This window comes from Sus scrofa, chromosome 7 (assembly GCF_000003025.6).
Source record: "Sus scrofa isolate TJ Tabasco breed Duroc chromosome 7, Sscrofa11.1, whole genome shotgun sequence".
Classification (NCBI taxonomy): domain Eukaryota; kingdom Metazoa; phylum Chordata; class Mammalia; order Artiodactyla; family Suidae; genus Sus; species Sus scrofa.
The window spans coordinates 81967775-81987453 of NC_010449.5; the positions used below are offsets into that span (position 1 = coordinate 81967775).

Genomic DNA, 19679 nt, shown 5'->3' on the forward strand with positions numbered 1-19679 from the left:
TGTCAGGCCAATGTCTAGTATTTCATCCCCTGGGGAAGAAATATAGACTTCTATTTCTAACAAAGTACGCTACGCTGAGTATATCAGGGTTTGCAGGGCAGCTGTCGGGGGAGGGGCATCTAATGGGGTCGCTTTTTCAGTCCTCTGGACCAACAGGATGTTTGTCCCAGAATGAAGGTCTCCTCACTGGCAAGACTCATTCCTATCTCATTGTCAACCAGCAGGAGCAGCGATCAATATTTCTGTAATTACTATGTTTCCTCTTTGGCATAGCTAAAATCCAATAGTATACTAGCTCTGCAAACAAAGCTTTTCTCAATTCTTCTTTTTATTCTTCTTTACATATTTATTAGACCACTTTGGACAGCTCCATGCAAACTGGCTGAGAGTAACTAGCAGAATGAGCCCCACTGTTGCCTGCTCTCCCCAGACTATCAAACCATCAGTGGAGATTGGACAGGTCTTGATGAAATAAATGTTGGCTGCTGACTTGTCCAATTTTGCTGTACTCCTCCATGTCACTAGTGCAGGCATGTCCAAGATTGAGATATTTACAAACTGTCATCTTTCATAAATATCTGCCTTGAGTGACACTTACTCCCCCCAATACTTCTCTTTGAAATGCACCTGACGGGCTGCTAACCTGAGAAATTTCATTGCTTGTGATTATCGAAGAGATGTATCTTCCTCTTTGTGCCTATCCCTTCTCTCTCCCACCCCCCATCTCACCCCTTTTTGACCTCCCCCCTTGCCTTCTTCTCCACCTCCCTTGGAAAAAGTCTGAGTCACTGTTCTAAAATGCTAAAGGCAGCACATTTTTCAGAGGTGTTAGGATGCTAACTGCAAAAACACTTTTGTTCCACTTGCCAAAACTAAAGGTGAGTTACAGTCAAAAGTTTGTCAAAGCTTTTCAAATAAATTTAGCTGCCTCTTATAATGCAAGTCTCTAAAATCTCCAGGAGGTATCTCAGTATGTTAATATGCTTATAGGAGTGGATGTGTCCTATCTTCTTAAATACCCTTTGGTCTCTAACCTCCAGCAGAAATGGAAACAGCAAGTTTTCTCTGCTTTTTTTTTTTTTGTCTTTTGAGGGCCGCACCGCAGCATATGGAGGTTCCCAGGCTAGAGGTCTAATCTGAGCTGTAGCCTCTGGCCTACACCACAGCCACAGCAACATGGGATCCAAGCTGCATCTGTGACCTACACCACAGTTCACAGCAACTCGGGATCCTTAACCCACTGAACAAGGCCAGGGATGGAACCCGAAACCTCATGGTTCCTAGTCGAATTAGTTAACCACTGAGACACGATGGGAACTCCTGCTTGTTTTTTTGTTTTTTTTTTTTTCAGTTTTATTTTTTTTCAGATTTTTAGGACCACACTTGTAGCATGTGGAAGTTCTCATGTTAGGAGTCGAATTGGAGCTGCAGCTACTGGCCTACACCACAGCCACAGTAACACTGGTTCTGAGCCATGTTTGTGACCTACACAGCAGCTCACAGCAATGCTGGATGCTTAACCCATTAGGCAAGGCCGGGGTGGAACCTGCATCCTCATCCTTATCTTTATGGATGCTAGTTGGGTTTATTACGGCTGAGCCATGACTGGAATTCCAGAAACAGCATGTTTTAGTGACAAAGTTAGTAACAGTATTTATCATATCCATAACCTTTTTTTTTTTTTAGGATTTTTATAAGAGCCCCCTGTAGTGCCAACCTTGTCACCACAAAAACAACTCAATATGCTTGCACATAAATGTAGAGATTATTATAAATACTGAGATATCAAACTCAAATCTCCAACTAGAAAAGGATTACTACATTAAATGGTATTACCCCTTATTAGAAATGAATACATAAAGATTATAGGATAATCAAACATCTTCAGTTCTTAATATATCTGATCATATTTCTCATGCATAATTTATCTGAAAGAGGTTTACTATCTTAATGTAGGATTTTTTTATATATGTATTTGGATAGGAGAGATTTTAATCAGTAGGATTAAGAGAAATTCTAATTTTCAGTATAATCTTGGTAGATTTTTAATACCCATTAGATATAATTTAGGATATAAGACCTTTAACAACTTTATTTTGCTGCAAATTTTGCAATGTTTCAATCATCAACTGAAAATCATTTTAAATCTAGATTAATGAATAAATTGTCTAAGTTATATGAGTTATAAAACATAATTTTGCTCAATTATCAAAAGTTATATAAGGAGTTCCCATTGTGGCTCAGTGGAACCAAATCTGACTAGTATCCATGAGGACTCAGGTTTAATCCCTGGCCTTGCTCAGTGGTTTAAGGATTCAGCATTGCTGTGAGCCGTGGTGTAGGTCACAAATGCGACTTGGATTTGCCGTGGCTGTGGCAGAGGCCTGAGGCTATAGCTCTGATTCAACCCCTGGCTTGGGAACTTCCCTATGCCATGAGTAAGGCCCCAAAAATACAAAAAGAAGTTATATAAACAAAAATATAGTTGTTCTCAGAGTATCAAATTGTAGTGTCTTATGGTTTTGATCTTCAATTCAAACTTGTGCCAAAAGCCATGTGATGAATATAATAAAATGTAAGGTAATATTATATTATGCTATATCTATAATAAGTACACTGTATTATAATATGACACTATAATATGAGGCATATGTATGGTAAATTGATTTCCACTAAAATTTTTCCATTTGCTATATATAGTAATTATTTATATGATTAGTATGTAATTAATATCAGTTTGTAAGTCAAAATTTGCATTTTAAAATTTATTCTTTTTTAAGCTTTATAATTTTTATTATATATTATTATATATTTATTTTATGGTCTATGATACATTTTAATTATATTTTGACACATTAAAAAATTATGGAGTTAGAGTGTGCAAACAGATGGAAATTTAGAGTATTTCATTTGATCTCAGAAATATAATTTAATCATGCTCTGAAGATAAAAATTATGATCACTGGAAAAGAAAAGTTCATAAACATTAATTAATTTTCACATATCTCATTGTTTATAGAGATATTTTATCACATTCAATTAAATTTTCCATATTAACAGGTAATTTCTTTTCTGTTAATTCTGTCCATACTCGATAATAAAAATGAGATTTCCAACTACCTAATCACATTCAATTGAGAAATTTTAGAGCTTCAAATCATTAGTCATTGAACATTCTAAGCACTGTCACAAATTTTATGTCATGTATTCTGCACAATCACTCGGCATGGTAAGTAACTACTGCACTTCCCATTGTGCAAGTGTTTAAATTCTACTTCAGAGACTTTAAGGAAAATATGCCTATGGTTGGCCGGCAGTGGAGGTGGGCACCTGACCTGATCCTCCTGATCACCACCCCTATATTTTTATACTTCTCGACATAGCTCCTTTCTTATTTTCTTTTGAGTAATTGGCCCTCATTATTGTGCCAACTCCAGTACAAAAATCTAGAGCTCTAGCAATTCTAAATCGTATACAATATTGAGCAGAAAGTACTTAGATGTCCCATATTAGATGTCCCTGGCCCTCTCCTAATATCATCACACACCATCAGAGTTTTTGTTACAATTGATGAACATACATTGACACATCATAGTCACCCAAAGTTGATAGTTTACATTAGGGCTCACCCTTAGTGTACATTCTATGGACAGATGTTTAATGACTGGTATCCACCACTGCAGTATCACAGAGTATTTTCGCTGCCCTGAAAATTCCCTGTGCTCCACCTTATCATCCCTCCTTCACCTTCCAATCCCTGGCAACCACTGATCTTTTACTGTCGCCATATTTTTGCCTTTTTTTTTTTTTTTTTTTTTTACAGTGTCACACAGTTGTAATCATATAGTATGAAGTTTTTTCAGAGTAAACCTGTGAAATTTTTATCCCTCTAGGATTTTTGTTTTTGAGGTTTTGATGGCTCTAGAATACATTTTATTGTGAAACCCCAAATGATGTAAGGCATGAACACATTCTTTTTACAGCATGCAATAGCTGGCCTGTTGATAGTTATTTGTTGTTCCTAGACATATATGATCAAAAGTTATATGATCACCTATCAGGAATAGCAGATAAGTGATTTCTATTCCAAAAAAGAGGTGACTGTTTTATACTTAGAAAGTTTCTGAGATCCTTCCAACTTTAAGACTCTAAATCTATAGAAAGTTACATTTATACTTTTCCTTCATTAATCCTTAATAAAACTTGTATTTTAGATTTCTTAAAGCATTTCCCAATGATTCAGTTGAATTTTTATGCTACTGGCTTGGATTTCCAATAGATGTTTGGATACTTAAAAAATTTTAGTTTCCATTTATTTTGTTTGGCTTGGAAGCACTAATAGACCCTGAATTAAAGCAGAACAAACTCCTCCTACAGTAAATAAATAATAAACCCATTAAGGAGATCCTTTTGTGTGTGTGTCTTTATTTATTTCAATTTAATTCTGAGATTTGCTATTTAATAATTTTCTTTGTATCATAGAAAGGGCATATGTGAATTTAGTGATGAATTTCCACCAACAATGGGGCAAATATTAGAACATACCCTTTGAAAATACCCTTGAGTTATCATCAATTTAATAATACATGCTCATCAACTGCCTTCATTAGTGGATTTTAATTAGTCATTTTGTAATTCTGTTGTTCAGTTTTCTTGGAAGTGATTCAATCCACTTTTTTAAACTTGAGCATTTGGCTTCAATTTGAAAAAACCAAATGAGAAAAATATCTCTTTTGATTTAAAACAAGATATTTTCTTATTCAGAGAGACTTTTGTAAAAATTTGACAAAGTAATTTTAAAATATTTATTATGATGACATAGTGACTGGAGGAAGTACTATAGTCCCCGTAACAAGTTATTGCACATCAGCTAGATTGACCCTATCACTGGACTGATCGTTATAAGATGATTTAAAAGGCTGAGACCACTATGATTATTTTGCCTGGGTTGCTAGTTTGTAAATATTGAGAAAGACCTTCCTGTCTCCACACTTCACAGACTTAAGTAGTAAAGGCAGTGTTACTTTGGCAGAAAAAAAGCCCTCAAATATATTTCAGAGGGCAAGCATGTTTCCTTTCAAATGATATTTGTAAACATTAATCAAGTTTACCTAAAATCTTTAATATAACAGCTAACCTGTCTATTGGAAAGTAAGGTAAGCAATTGGAGCCACTGATATAGGAAGGATGTTTCCCCTACCTCTTTCAGCTAAGAGAATAATCAAATTGAGTAGAAGTCGGAGTTCCCGTTGTGGCACAGTGGTTAACGAATTCGACTAGGAACCATGAGGTTGCGGGTTCGATCCCTGGCCTTGCTCAGTGGGTTAAGGATCCGGCGTTGCCGTGAGCTGTGGTGTAGGTTGCAGACATGGCTCGGATCCCGCGTTGCTGTGGCTCTGGCGTAGGCCGGTGGCTACTGCTCCGATTCAACCCCTAGCCTGGGAACCTCCATATGCCATGGGAGCGGCCCAAGAAATAGCAACAACAACAACAACAAAAAGACAAAAGACAAAAAAAAAAAAAAAATTGAGTAGAAGTCAAGTGTAAGTTTAGCACTTCTGTTGCTATGGAATACATATTTTAATTAATTGAATTAAGAAATAAATCAGTTAAAGCATGTTTTGGAATTCCTGATTAATTAGAAAATATCTTGGTCACTATTTCATTTTACCTTTTAATATCATATTAATTTCAATTTCAATTCATGACCATGTTTATTTGTAGGATATCTACTTCATGGAAGGATTTTCATTATGTGTTAGGCTGAATATTAAAATAAATAACTCATAGTTCTTAACCTCAAGGAGCTTACAGGGTAGCTTTTTTTTTCTTTTGTTTAGCATATAGTCTATCTTGAAAAGCACCTGAACTCTACTGCAAAAAATAGCAGCTATAATTATAGTGTTGAATCCCTGGACTTAGGTGTTAGCAACATGTTTCTTTTTGTGAGTTCACTGTTATCAGATTGAACATTTGATATTTATTTTGCAATGAGAATCCTCAATGCATTGCCTGCATTTGGAAATCTCACTTGCAAATGTGGCTCCCTGATTCCCTATGTCCAGATGGATCTTGACTGCATGCTAATGTTTGGGGCCCATGAAATTAATTAGGACTATTACTTCTGGCCTGACTTTAGGGGGAAAAACCCCTCCCTAAGAATAAACCTCATCTCTTGCCTTTATCTGGCTTTCTGAATCACCAACAAAAAGTTTTAAGTGTCTGAACTGAATGTATGGGGATACCAGATGAAATCCAGGGTCACCTCTTGCTTCATATTTTGAGGTACGACTGCCTCCATCCTTGTCCATTGTTTAATGCTTTCATAAAACTGTATGCATGCTTCTCTTTTCTTACTCCCTCTCTTCTATTTATTCCCCTTACATTGTTGTTGGATTTTGTGTGAATAGGCCACTCTACTAGGGCTGAATTTATGTTGTCCTTAGAAAAGTGCACTGCTGGCTTTACATTAGTGTCATTATAGGTGTCAAATCTATCCCCGTATATGTAGAGGCATTTTACATCTGAACACCTCTTCCCCAGCATACACAGACATACGCAAAGACTCACCCATATGCCATTTCTGCTCCATGTTATCCAACTTGAAAGGGTTGACTAGGAGGTAAATTCAACATCATGGGAGGAATGTCTGGCCCTTGGAACACAAAAAAGACTGTTCATTCACATGAAAAGTGGAGTGACTTCCCAGAAAATTACATTTCAACCGACAGTTCATCCATTACCATTGTTAGTTTTGAATCTTTGTTTCATGTTTCTTTTGTATTTTTCCTGGGTTATTTTCTCCCTCGTGATGAAAGTAAACACAAAAACAAGGAATACAGATATAATGTAATATTTTTCTAATGTTTTCAATTAAGCAGCAGCTGCTGTTACCAAGCTGTCATCTCTGTTGCTATGGGGGGTTTTGTGTGTGTGCCAGTGTAGGACTGGTTACTTTCATATACTCATCCTATTGCTAGTGCTGTTATTCAGAATCTCTGTTAATATCATTATCCTAGTGGGGTTCCGAAAGGGGTTCCATCTTCTCTATCAAGTCTATGTGTGGTTGGGAGCTCAAGATCCCATGTGTCAGATAAGACTTACAAGACAAAGAGAACCCAAGATTTAAGAATCTTGTTGGTGTTTTGAGACCCACTGAGTCCGTTAGTCTTCTTTGGTTTTCCCAGTATAATTGAACACAACATCACCTGAAGATACCTATAGTAAAGCAACCAAGTACACATTATTCAGAGCACAACGTGTGACAGCTGGCACTTCACGCATGCAGGGCTTTCCTCCAGCAATAAACCTCCCTGAAAACAGACATAATTCAAGAGATAAACTTCATTGATCCAGCTCTTGGCTCAAAGTCTGATATAGCATAGTTCTGGAAAAGATCTCTGCTGAATGAATAAATTTATTGAATGAACTTTGTATTATAACTCAGTCTTTCAACTTTGAAATTGTGAGTGTAGTACTTTTCTCCTCATTTTTAAGATCTTGCCCCTTCATCCAGACTTATCCAAAATTCCAAAAACAAAACTTCTATGCTTATGAAAGGAGAGACATTTTTCTTTAGGCTGTGCTTCTTTTAACCACAAAGTCCCACAATATATCTCAAAATTGACACAAGGGACCTCCTACCCATCCCAAAGTAAGTTGATTCCCCTGGGGGTGTGAGGGTGCAGATTTACTATCTGAGAGCTGATCTGTTCTGCCCTTCAGCTGAACAACACGACCAAGGAACAAGCTCAAATAAAATTCTGGGAGATAAGAACTTGATACTTGATGTCTTTATACTTGATGTCTTTTTGTGACTGGCTTGCCATCTTAGAATTATACCTTATGCTTCTTTATATGCCCTATGCTGTCTTGCATACATCAAATGCTCAATGAACACACTCATAGTGTGAGTGTTACTGAAACAAACTTGGATCTACTTGCACACAGTAAAGTCAATCTACTGACACCAGGTTGTGGTGAAGGAAAGTACAGTGTGTATTGCAGAGTGCCAAACAAGGAGAATGCGTGGCTCATGCTCAAAATACCCAAACTCTCTGATAACTTTCAGGGAAGGAGTTTTAAAGGCAGTATGAGGAAGGGAGCTTCAGGGCGCATGATCAGCATGTGCACATTCTCAGGCTGGTTGGCATCAAGGTGAAGTTTCAAGCATCATCAACCCTCTAGTTTCAGACAGTCTAGGGTCTATTTTTGTGGCCAGCAGTTTTGATCTGTTGGAGGTCTGCTTCCTGTAAGAATAAGTTAGGAATGTGTTATCAGGCTTTTAGCTATGTCTTTCAGAGAACTAGGAGTTGGGTGATTCTATGTGTTGGATTTATAGTTTAGATTGATACCAGTTTCCTGGCCCAATAGTTATTCCTTTTTTATACATCTTCCCTTTTCCTAATCATTGACTCTTGAGTCAGGAGTTTGAGACTCAAAGAGACCTGGGAGACTAAAGCAAAAGACTTTTATTTCAAAGGGTGTGGACATAGGGTTCCTTTTAAAAATGTATTCCTCAATCTTGAGGGGAACAGGTTCAGGAAAAGAAAAGGAGTATGGTTTTGTACAGAAAGTTTAATCATAAACACAACAGAAGAACTCAGTTTTGGGGGGACTTGTTTTCATGAGTTTAGAGAAGAGATTGTAAAAGTACCTCCCACACTGTCCTACTTTTATTTGTGGTCATAGTTACAAACACTGCTCCAGCCTTTAACTTGGCCATTTAAAAACAGCCTTCATGCTTTTTGCAGAGAATTCCATTTCGATTTTAAAGCACTTGAAGACCTAATATAAATTTATCCTTGGAACAAATATCCTGTCTGAGTGTTTTTATAAACAAATGGCTTTCCTTATACTGGTTGTTGATAGATCAGGACTATGACTTAAGTTTCCCTAATGTGTGGGAGGCTGTGAGCAAGGAAGCAAACTTTGTTGTTATAAAGCACATTTCTGGGGCTGTTTTGTTAGTGAAGAATAACCTGTAGTTCTTCCTGGCTAATAAAATTTTCTTTCAACCACATTATTCTGTTATTTATTCATAATAATTTTGTACTTTTCCTTGCTTAGTTCATTGTCATCTTTGTCTTTACTTTTATTTTTACCTACCAAGGATATAATTATTAAGAAAAATGATTGGTTCAAAATATATCTCCCCAGATGTAGAGGTAAATAAATGTTATTAGCTAAAATTCCCATATTATTATCATCTTTTAATATATCAAATTCATGCACTTAAGAATTTAATATTGCCCTAATTCTCCTTCAAAGTACCATAATAAATTTGAAGATAATAGAAACAGGGACTGAAGCTTGAGGAAAGTTGGACTTAGTTGGGGTGCTAGGCCCACAATTTATTAATCTGTGACAATGAGCTAGATCAAATTTTGTTTTCCCTTCTGTACAAAGGGAGTGAAACTATTGTTTCCTTACTTCATGGAATTAGGAAAGAAGAAAGAAAGTATGTAAACATTGTCTGTAGTGTACAAAGCCCTGTATGAATATAATGTCACGTCTTAATATTTCCTATCTTCTTCTAGCCACATACTGAGAAATTAGAGGTGATCATGTAACTTGCCATTGGCCAGTGAAACTTGAGTCAGACAGGACATACCACTTCTAGGCAGAAGATTTAAAACCCAGTAAGTTATTGCTTCTTTCATCCTTTTCAATCTGCCATGGTGTCCAGCAATTCTCCAGATGGTGGCTGTTCCTTCAACCTAGCACACAAGTTTCAGTTCAAAATAAATGGTGGCTCCCTGTTGTTCAGCTGGGAGAGTAAGGTGATTGATTAGCATCGTCTGTCATGAGAAGAGTGACCTAATACACATGCCATTTTATTCAATAAGCAGAAGTCCACATCTTCTTTATAAAAATGAGAAGCATAGACCCAAAGAAGATCAGTGTGACTTGTTTAAGTTTGCATAGTCAGCCAAGGGTAAAGTTGGAATATTATTATTTATTTATTATTTGTGCTCTCTGCTTCCATTAGAATGTTAAAGTAGGAGTTGCCTTGGTGGTGAGTTGGTTAAGGATCTTAAGGATCTGGCCTTGTCACTGCTGTGGTTCTGGTCACAGGTGTGGCACAAGTTCGATTCCTGGCCCCGGAACTGCTGCATGCTGTTGGTGTGGCAAAAAAAAAAAAAAAAAAAAAAAAAAAAAATTATTTAGAAGATGGGGTATGCATATGATCATATAATTCAAGTAGAAAAAGAAGGCTTAACAATCATGGAAATTGTTAGGCACAAGACTTGCCAAAAGAGAAGGCTACTGGTGTGGTAATTGTGACAAAGTAATGTATTTAATTCTAAGCTTCCTAGAAATCAAGTCCTTCTAAGTTGGTATTTAAATATGGCTTCAGCTCTCTTCAATAGTCACATTGACATGTGCCTAAACAGAGATATACAATAATGGGTTTGACTAGTTTTACCAGAGAGAATTGTAAAATCAGTGGCATTGAAAAAGCAAGGGAGCCTAAGACTCATGAATGAGATAGCTGGAAGTTAGCTGGTTAACATACCTATTTCTGAGGAAATGTAATTCAACAGAACTTGACTGAATTTATGAGCTATTTAAGAATACTTGTTGAATCCATGAAAGGAGCACAGTTACCATTTTAGCTACTGGAGAAGTGTTTAGTCAGTAGCCCCACAAATTAATTACACCAATGTATAACACATGCTGTTTCACTCACTGTAGGTATTCTTTAGCTATTGATGATGGATTATAGGTAAAAAAAAATTATAAAATAACAACAGTAATGTCAAAAGTTATAATTTATCGAGCACTTGTTATATGCCAATGATCATTCTAAGCACTTTATATGAATTTACATTTCCTTCCTTTTAAATTCTGATAAAGTTTTCCAGCCAAGGCTGGAATTAAGGATTACTAAGGATTATTGAGCAACTACTATTAGGCAAGCACAATTCTATGAACTGGATTGGTAGAGGTTAAATCACTAACTCAAAGTCATAGACATGATTTAAATTCTAGGGGATTGATTACAGTTTATACACGCAGTGGAACACTGTGCAGCTATAACAAGAAAGGGGAAAAATATCTTCATAACCTTGTGTGGTTGGTCTTCAGCATGTATGGTTAAGTAAAAAAAAAAAAAAAAAAGCAAAGTTGGGGAACGTATTTATATCCTAGACATTGTACCACCTAAGGAAGATGAATGTGTGTGTATAAATACAAAGGGTAAATAAAAATCAATCAAAAAGAGGAAAAATATTACTTAGAGCTAGAGGAGCAAAGTAAGGGGATAGGAAAAGTAGTTTGTCTTCTTTAATTATATTTCTCCTTTTGCCAACTTGTAGAAGGAGTAAATCACCTCTAGGGATATTATCACAGGACAGAAGGGAAGGGAAGAAACTATGAGAAAACAGAGCTAATCATGTAAACAGGACTTTAATATAATTAATTACTGTAATTTAGAATAATCTAAAGTTAATTATACATTGTATTATTAAATTAATTTTATTTATATAAATATGCTTTATATACATCAATTTATATTAAATTAATATTCTTAGACATGGAAAATGATACATCCATAAAAACACAATCATCCAAACGTCTTAGAAGTTTACATTTTTCTTATTACTTAAAACATTAAATAAGTAGGTAAGTAGCAAAAAGGCACAACTGAAGAGAAATAAATGAGCTCGAAGTTTATTTTGAGGCTTTTCTACTAGAATGTAGTGCAAGAGAACGACAAGATGCAAAAAACATGAAAGAAAGTTTAGGGCATCTTTAGAAATCTTCGCTTCATTTAAAACACTGAGTTTAAAGAAGCAGGTAGAGGCTATTGTGTGTGCGTGTTTGGTGGAGGGAGTATTTGAAGCAACCAGGAGAAAATATTCTCCACAGTGAAGAAAAACCAGATAGCCTCCCACCAAAGAGGCTTACCTGATTCCATAAAAAAGAACAGGGCAGGGAAAAATATATATATTCACACATTCTCTACACACAACAGATGATATACAGAAGAAAAGAACTCTGCTATTTGTGCCTAACTTTTCCTATAAGACTAGCTAAGCACAAGTTGTGGTTGTTGGTTCTTCACCATGGCATTTGGCATATATATCCTACCATATAGCAGGGGATCAGCCAATGGTTATTGCAGGAAAAGTGCATGAAGCCAGAAGGCTAGAATTCTGAAGATAGCCTCCGTTGTTTCACAGCTCCTATGGCACTGACAGCCCCCTCCCAGCCAGGGACATCGCAGGGGAAGATACTACAGAGGAGGTTAGGAAGCACAATTGTTGAGGTTTACTCTTCTCATCAAACATCTCTATGATTTGGGGCAAATTTTTAACCCTTGCTAAGCTCCGATTTCACCACCTATAAAAGTAGGAGTTGAATTTGTTGATCTTTGAAGCCCATTCTGGCTTTATCCATCCATGTCCAGTGAAGCTCATCACTTCTCCAGCTGTTATTTTTTACAAAGTTTTATCCAGTTGTGAAGTTGCTTTAATATGGCTGCCATCATGCTTTCTTCCAACTGCAAGGAATTTTCTGCTTTCTTACTTTACTAGACAATCCATGTTGTTCAAGGCTGACTCTTGGTAGATAAGTGTCAAACACGTTCCTTAAGATTCTGTGTTGACAGAAAGTCTTACCCTCTTGTAACAAGAATTTCTCCAATGTAAGAAGGTTTCTGATTTTTTTTTTAAATGGAGCTAATAGTGTGTGCTCCTTTTCCAATACTCAAGGAACAATGCCATTGCTTCCCATGCAACGAACAATGTATTAGGGACCTTCTCACCCTTTGGCTATCTTCCCCATCTATTTATGATTCTAGGTGTAGAGGTGTAATGATACACTATCTTCTGAAGCCATATTTCATGTTGATATGGTATTATAGGCATAGAGAAAATGATTGAGTGATTGCTTACTGAGCACCTTCTATGTGCCAGGCACTTTCATAATGAAAGTCCTCATCAGCTTGAGGAGATAGGTGTTATTTCTTTAGAGGCGCTTAAATTAAAGGTCAGAATACTCAGCATTTGGCCAACTAAAATCTCCACTCCATGCTCCCTCTTCAGAGATACAAAATCACAGTGTCCATCCTCACAATGATAATTCTCAGTATAGGAGCCCTGATTCTTAACAATTAGGAGCAATGCATTTTGGAAAGAGCAAGGCTCTATACTTAAATAAACAACTTTCTATTGTATGGTTTCTTATCACACACAGTAGCATATTTCAAATATCACCTAAAATTTTTTTCTGACCAATATCAAAGATGGCATTTAACATAAAAAGATAGCATTGCTTTTTTTTTTTTTTTTTTTCCAGTGACATCTGCTTAACAATTTCTTTCTAACCTGTGGGCATAGAGCCAAGACTAGAAGGGGCCTCTAAGAAAAACTTATACCCAATCTGTGCTCTTATCCGCAGTTTTCTTTTTTTCTGAATGATGGATTGATTTGGGATCCCATCACCATTCTCTTTTTTTTAGGAACAATTGAAATGATGTGTTCACATCTCTGCTTTAAATTTCTTAAGTGTGGACCATGTTTCTTCAACATGATGGATTCTTAGCGCTTTTTGTTTTAAAATTGGACATTGCCTCTTGACACTTTGATGAGTGATGCCATTTTGTGGCTGATTAATGTGTCTGAGGTATTTAATAAAGGCCAGAAATAGGTTAGAGATAGTGCTCAACACCTTCCATGAAGATCATCTTAAATTTTTGTCGATGTTGGTAAAACAGAAGTGGAAACAGGTCAGGTTAAATTTCTGCACCACGGAAAGACATTAAGAGAGGTTTTCTAAGTTACCTCACATTTAATAAAATGAAGTCATCTTATATATTAATATATTAATACTGCAGCTGGATTTAAACTTATGTAGACCAAGCTTTACTTAATAGTTAAATCAAATTGAATCTCAGATTTTATGAGTGATAAAACGACAATAAAATGGGTCTGGTCAGTAAAGATAATAACTTGATTCAGTACTTTGGATGTAAGTGTTCAAGGTTTCCATGATAAAACTGTAATTTTATACCCCAAAGTGTGTTAATAACATTAAGTGAGGTAATAGGCAAAGTGCACTGACAATGCAATACCCACAGGACCACAGTAATAGAAATAATTTATAATGTATCAGCAATAAAATCTTTAATGTTATCTCAATTCAGGCCAGGCACCATATCTGAGGTTTCAGATGACACATGTCCTTTCCCTCCCAACATGGACACAAGTGTTAACCTAAAATAATTAAGAAAATGGTTTTCAGAGTGCAGAAACCTTTCACATTTATGGTGTAATGTCCATTCTATTAACTATTTCTACCCTGATCCATTTATGTATGATTGATAGAACTTAATTCCAAAGTTAGTAAGTAAGCATTTCTAAAAATAATCCTCCGAGGCATCTGAATTCACTCTTGGCTTCATTTATTTCAAGTAGAACTGATTTCTAACTTTTAAATTATACAAAGGAATATTTTTCCAAGACAGAGGAGTCAGTTATTTGTATGACTATAAAACTATTTTATTTTATAAAATCCTGGCTCAGTGGTTTTGTGGTTCAGAAACTAGTATCACAAAATGAATCTTTCTTGAATCATCCCTAAAAGAATGTTTTCCTAATGATCAAAAATTAAACAATTTTATTGGATGACTTTACTCACTGTAACTTATATGAGGAGTATATCAGTGAATAACAACTTGTTCCACAGTGTGCAGGAAAGCCACATTTAAAGAGCTAATCCATAAACACAGACTAGTTCATAATAGTTTTTATGCATGGTTTAAAAGAACATTTATAAATAGATGGGAAAACTTGAGATTCAGCTTCTATAGTTTCATCCTGTGTTTTTTTGAGTCTATTTCATATATACATCTCATTGACTCTAAAATCTATGGGAAAAGCCTCAGAAATTTCATGTTTGGGTATTCAAACTAACTGTAATAATGATAATGATCATTGTAACAGCCTATATTTACTGAGTTTACAATGTTTTTAAATGACATTTAAAACATTTGATTTCATAAAAACACTGTCATTATCCTAACTGTGCATGAGAGGAAACTGTTAAGGAGAAATGTAAATTACTCCACCAAGTCCCTGGGCAGTAGGTGGCTGAGCCACTGGTGGGATAAGACTGTCTCACCCTAGAGTTGATGTTCTGGGACCACACATCACGTTGCCTGGCTGTCTCTTACAGAAGCTGTTTTAAAATTATTTGTGTAAATGGTTTTAAGGATGAGGTTATCATACCTAAAGGTAACAGAAATACCTTTCATAGTTGACACTCTTAGCAGGAAATTCATAACATCTTTGAATATCAATTTGCCTATGTATTTTTTTTTCTTTTTTTCTTTTTAGGACCACACCTGCAGCATGTGGAAGTTCTAGGGCTAGGGGTCAAATCAGAGCTGCAGCTGCTGGTCTGTGCCACAGCCACAGCAATGCTGGATCTGAGCCACATCTGTGACCTGTACTGCAGCTTGTGCCAATACTGGATCCTTAACCCACTGAGTGAGGCCAGGGATTGAACCCACATCTTCATGGATACTAGTTGGGTTCTTAACCCACTGAGTCACAAAGGGAAATCTTTTTTTTTTTTTTTTTTTGCTTTTAAACTTTTTTAAAAATAAAATACTGTTGATTTACAATATTGTGTCTGCTGTACAGCAAAGTGATCCAGTCTTATATATCTATGTAATATATGTAGATATAATGTAATAATATATATACACATATATAATATAATAACATATACATTATTTTTCTTATATTATCTTCCATCGTGTTCTACCCTAAGAGACTGGATATAGTTTCTGGTGCTATACAGTAGGACCTCTTTGCTTATACATTCTTAATGTAATAGTTTGCATCTACTATTGATTAAAGGGGTAGAATGCATAGAAAGCATATGGAAGGCTAGGGAAAGATCACTGGAAACATTCTGTCTGTCTTCCTGACACTTTGTCTCCGTAAAGTTATTTTTACTTTATAACCTACAGTTATTTGGGTACAGCCCAAATGCTGGGGCCGATGGTGTCTACAGGAGGGACATCAGAAACACAAAGTCAATTGTGTAGGAGGTTCAGCAATAAATCCACTTCCTGGTAATCTTACTCTGACCACCTTTGTCTGCCCTACTCTCACCTGCCATGAACCTCAGACCTAGGAGAGAAGGATCCCACTCATATATCCCTGAATGCGGAGGGCTTTCCTGGAGCTCTGTTGATGACAGACTGCAGTTCTGCATTCTCTCACCATGCTCTCTCCTTCAGAGAAATGGAATTCTGCTCCTGGGTCTAAGGGCCAAGAACTTGCTGCCTGTTGCCAAATGTCTCTAATTGCTGCTTTTGGACTGCTTGCAAAATTGTTTGCATATTTTCTGATGAGGTGATGGTGATATTATAATAACTCCTCTTTCTGATCTATGTTCCTGGTCCTATACCCTGCTGCTCTGGATAGATTTTTCTCTTTAGTTTATAGCTGAATCTTTGGAAGATGGAGACACGGGAGAGGGCAAACTGACTGACTCTAGTTCCTATTGTGAGAGTCAAAGGAACTTGGCTTTGATCAGATGTATGGGCTCAAACTTGGATCTGCCACTTACTTGCTGAAGGACCTTGACAGACTGTGAATTTGAGTTACTTCATCCTTAAAACAGGGATAAAGTTCTTACCTCCAAAGACTGCTTTGAGGATGATATGTTAGATAGTTGGCATAGAGTGGGTAGCACCATCCTGGGTGTTCTCATTCTTTTTCTCAAGTTTTCTGGTTCTTCTGATCTGAACCATCCACAGGCAACAGAACTCCCAGGCATTCTAGCAGAATGAAGCATCCCCACTAAAAAGATGTGTGATTCTGAGCTAACTGTAGCCATGCCCTGGGATTTGGAATATAGAAACATAGGATATAAAAGTTCATGCCATATGACTTGTACATAAGACTCATTTTAATGCAACTATTAGCATGTAAAGCCAACACAAAGGAAGCAAATAATTCACAGATATTTCCTCTTTTCAGAATTCTGTGGCCTGAACTGGAGCTCAAAATGTTGGTTGGTAAAAACCCTATGGTGATCTGCAGTGGCTACCTCCCATCGATTCAGGCTTCTAGGAAACATATGGGAAATTTTAGAGAGGATGCTGTGTGGTTACAGAATATAAAATCTCCTGCCGCATGTCCGTTGGATCTGATTTTTGTCAGTCTTGGTCTAATTTATCTTGCCTGCAGGTGTATTTACTGAGAAAAACCTCACCCATCGGCCCAGGAGTATTTGCCCTAGCTTCTGAGCCATCAGAATTGGAGCAAGATATTTATCAGCAAACTCAGCATTATCATTTTTGGATTTTAGGGTATAAACTGGTGAGTATCTGGCAAAGGTTTAGCTGAAACTTCCTATTCTGTCCCGGAGGCCGCTTGTCAACTGGGCATTAGCTCTGAGTCTCTGCATTTATAGGCTTAATGAAGTATTTTTTAAAAAATGCATTTTATTCAAGCATATTTTCTTTACCATATTGTGTTAGTTTCTGGTATACATCAAGGATACATCAAGTTGATTCAGTTTTATACATTTTCTTTTTATTTTCTGTTATCATTTATTATAAGATATTGAATACAGTTCCCTGTGCTATACAGTAGGATCCTGTTGTTTATCCATTGCATATATAATAATAGTAGGTTTTATATACATATATATATATATATATACACATGTATATTTACATATATGTATATATATGTAACATAAAATAGTTTGCATTGATTTATGAATTCTTAAAAAAAAAAATCCTGGAGAACACAGAATGTTAAAGTACTACTTTTGCTTTTGTATCCCCATCCAGAGTCACTGAGAACAGTTGTGAAGATACATGGTTACAACAAAAAAACAGAGTTTCCATTGTGGCTCAGCAGAAATGAATTTGATTAGTAACCATGAGGATGAAGGTTCGATACCTGGCCTTGCTCAGTGGGTAAAGGATCCCGTGTTGCTATGAGCTGTGATGTTGGTTGCAGTTGCGGCTTGGATCCTGCATTGCTGTGTGTGTGGCGTAGGCTGGCAGCTACAGATCTGATTCGATCCCTAGCCTGGGAACCTCCATATACCACAGGTGTGGCCGTAAAAAGAAAAAAAAAGATACATAGTTAATATACAACATAAGTGTGTAACATTCACATAGACTTTTTTGTGAACGATGCTGCCTTGAGTTGGGCAGTGCACAACCTGCCCAGTGGTACATGGTGAGCAACTGGACTCTAGACCAGTGCCTGGTATCCAACAGAAGGGGTCGTTTTCACAGATATTTTGAATGCCATTCCACTTCCTGATTAGGACTCACATATTGACCCCCTGATAACAAAACTTTCTTAAACTCTACCTGAATTTTTCAAACTCTCTGCCCATGTTTTATGTTCCAGCTCTGTTTGCTTAGTTCACATCTGCCACATACAGGTGGTTTACTGCTTCCTTCCAGGTCTGCCTTACTATAATGCTAGCCTGTCTCATTCTTGAGCCTGTTCCTCTCATAAAGACCCACACTCTTAGATTTATCCAGTGGATCTGAAAAGGTGGATCACCAATAAACAGTTGTGGTTTTTCTCAACACAAAGATAGTAAGTGTTTCATTCAAATGGGCATCCATTCAAAGAAGAGGAGATCTACAATTTCTTGGATCTGAGAATACTTTGTGCACACAAAACAATGAGCAAGGATGTGACAGCATTTCAGAAGGAGCAATATGCAGCCAATAACCTTTTTTCCAGCTCTGACCCTGGCAAAGCTATCTGCAGTGACAGAATAATTTCTGATTGAGGGTTTCTGTTCCTCTTGATTGTTTTTCTTCTTTGTTCTAACTTTTTTCTCCAACATTCTGACACATTAAATTTATCACCTATGTATTTAGAAAAAGAATCTCTCCCAGGTCTTATAAATGCCATCTACATTCTGATTCTGAAGGTGCATATAGCATCCTCACTGCTGCTGACTGTCTATACTGACAGCCAACAGCACTCATGATCTGTCTCCTCAGGTGGCTCAGACTAGCTAAGGAAGAAAAAAAAATCTTATCTTCTCAGGACCCTGAAAATGTAAAAATAGCCTGGCTGTTTATTGCACTAGGCTTTTAGACCCAGGTGTATCAGAGGAGTGGAGAAAGTGGATTGTCACTTCCCTGGCTGGATATGATGGCTTCAAAGGAAACAGAGAGGCACAGATTAAAGGGAGTGTGGCTGCACTCAGCTTTCTCTAAGGAGGCTTAAATCTCCCTCACATAGGACCTTATCAGGCTAGAAGGGGGATGCAGAAGATAAACTTTAAAAATAAATGCCAAAAAAAAAAAAATTTCCTGATTATCGTCTCTGCCTTCTCCACCATGTCTGGTCAGCAACGTGTTAAGTGAATTGAAACTAGATCGTGGAGAGACAGTCACAACCTGGTTATCAGTGTCAGTAAATGGAAGATAATAGCCCCACTAGAGAGTTATGAAATGGCTTGTCTTTGAGCTGCCAAAGTGTTTAGTCTCTCTTTTATTATATTCACAGCAGTAATCCGATATGTCCTGACTTCTGTCATCTGTATGTAATGCTTATCAACTCTCTGTCAGTGATTCACCCTTTTGTCAGGGACAATTATTCCTCAAAGTGCTGAGGTTACGACTGAAGCAATATTATGACTGGAAAGAAAATCTGAAAGGTGTAACA

General features: G+C 36.7%; 1 long non-coding RNA gene across 2 annotated transcripts in view; it reads left to right on the forward strand.

The window, feature by feature from the left end:
* The window catches only part of LOC106504490, a 517287-nt gene extending 499325 nt beyond the window's left edge, over window positions 1-17962 (forward strand). For both annotated transcript variants that reach the window (XR_002345962.1, XR_001297976.2), the window contains 2 exons: window positions 17214-17345; window positions 17825-17962. This is a non-coding gene — a long non-coding RNA (uncharacterized LOC106504490). The remainder of the gene's footprint in view (window positions 1-17213; window positions 17346-17824) is intronic.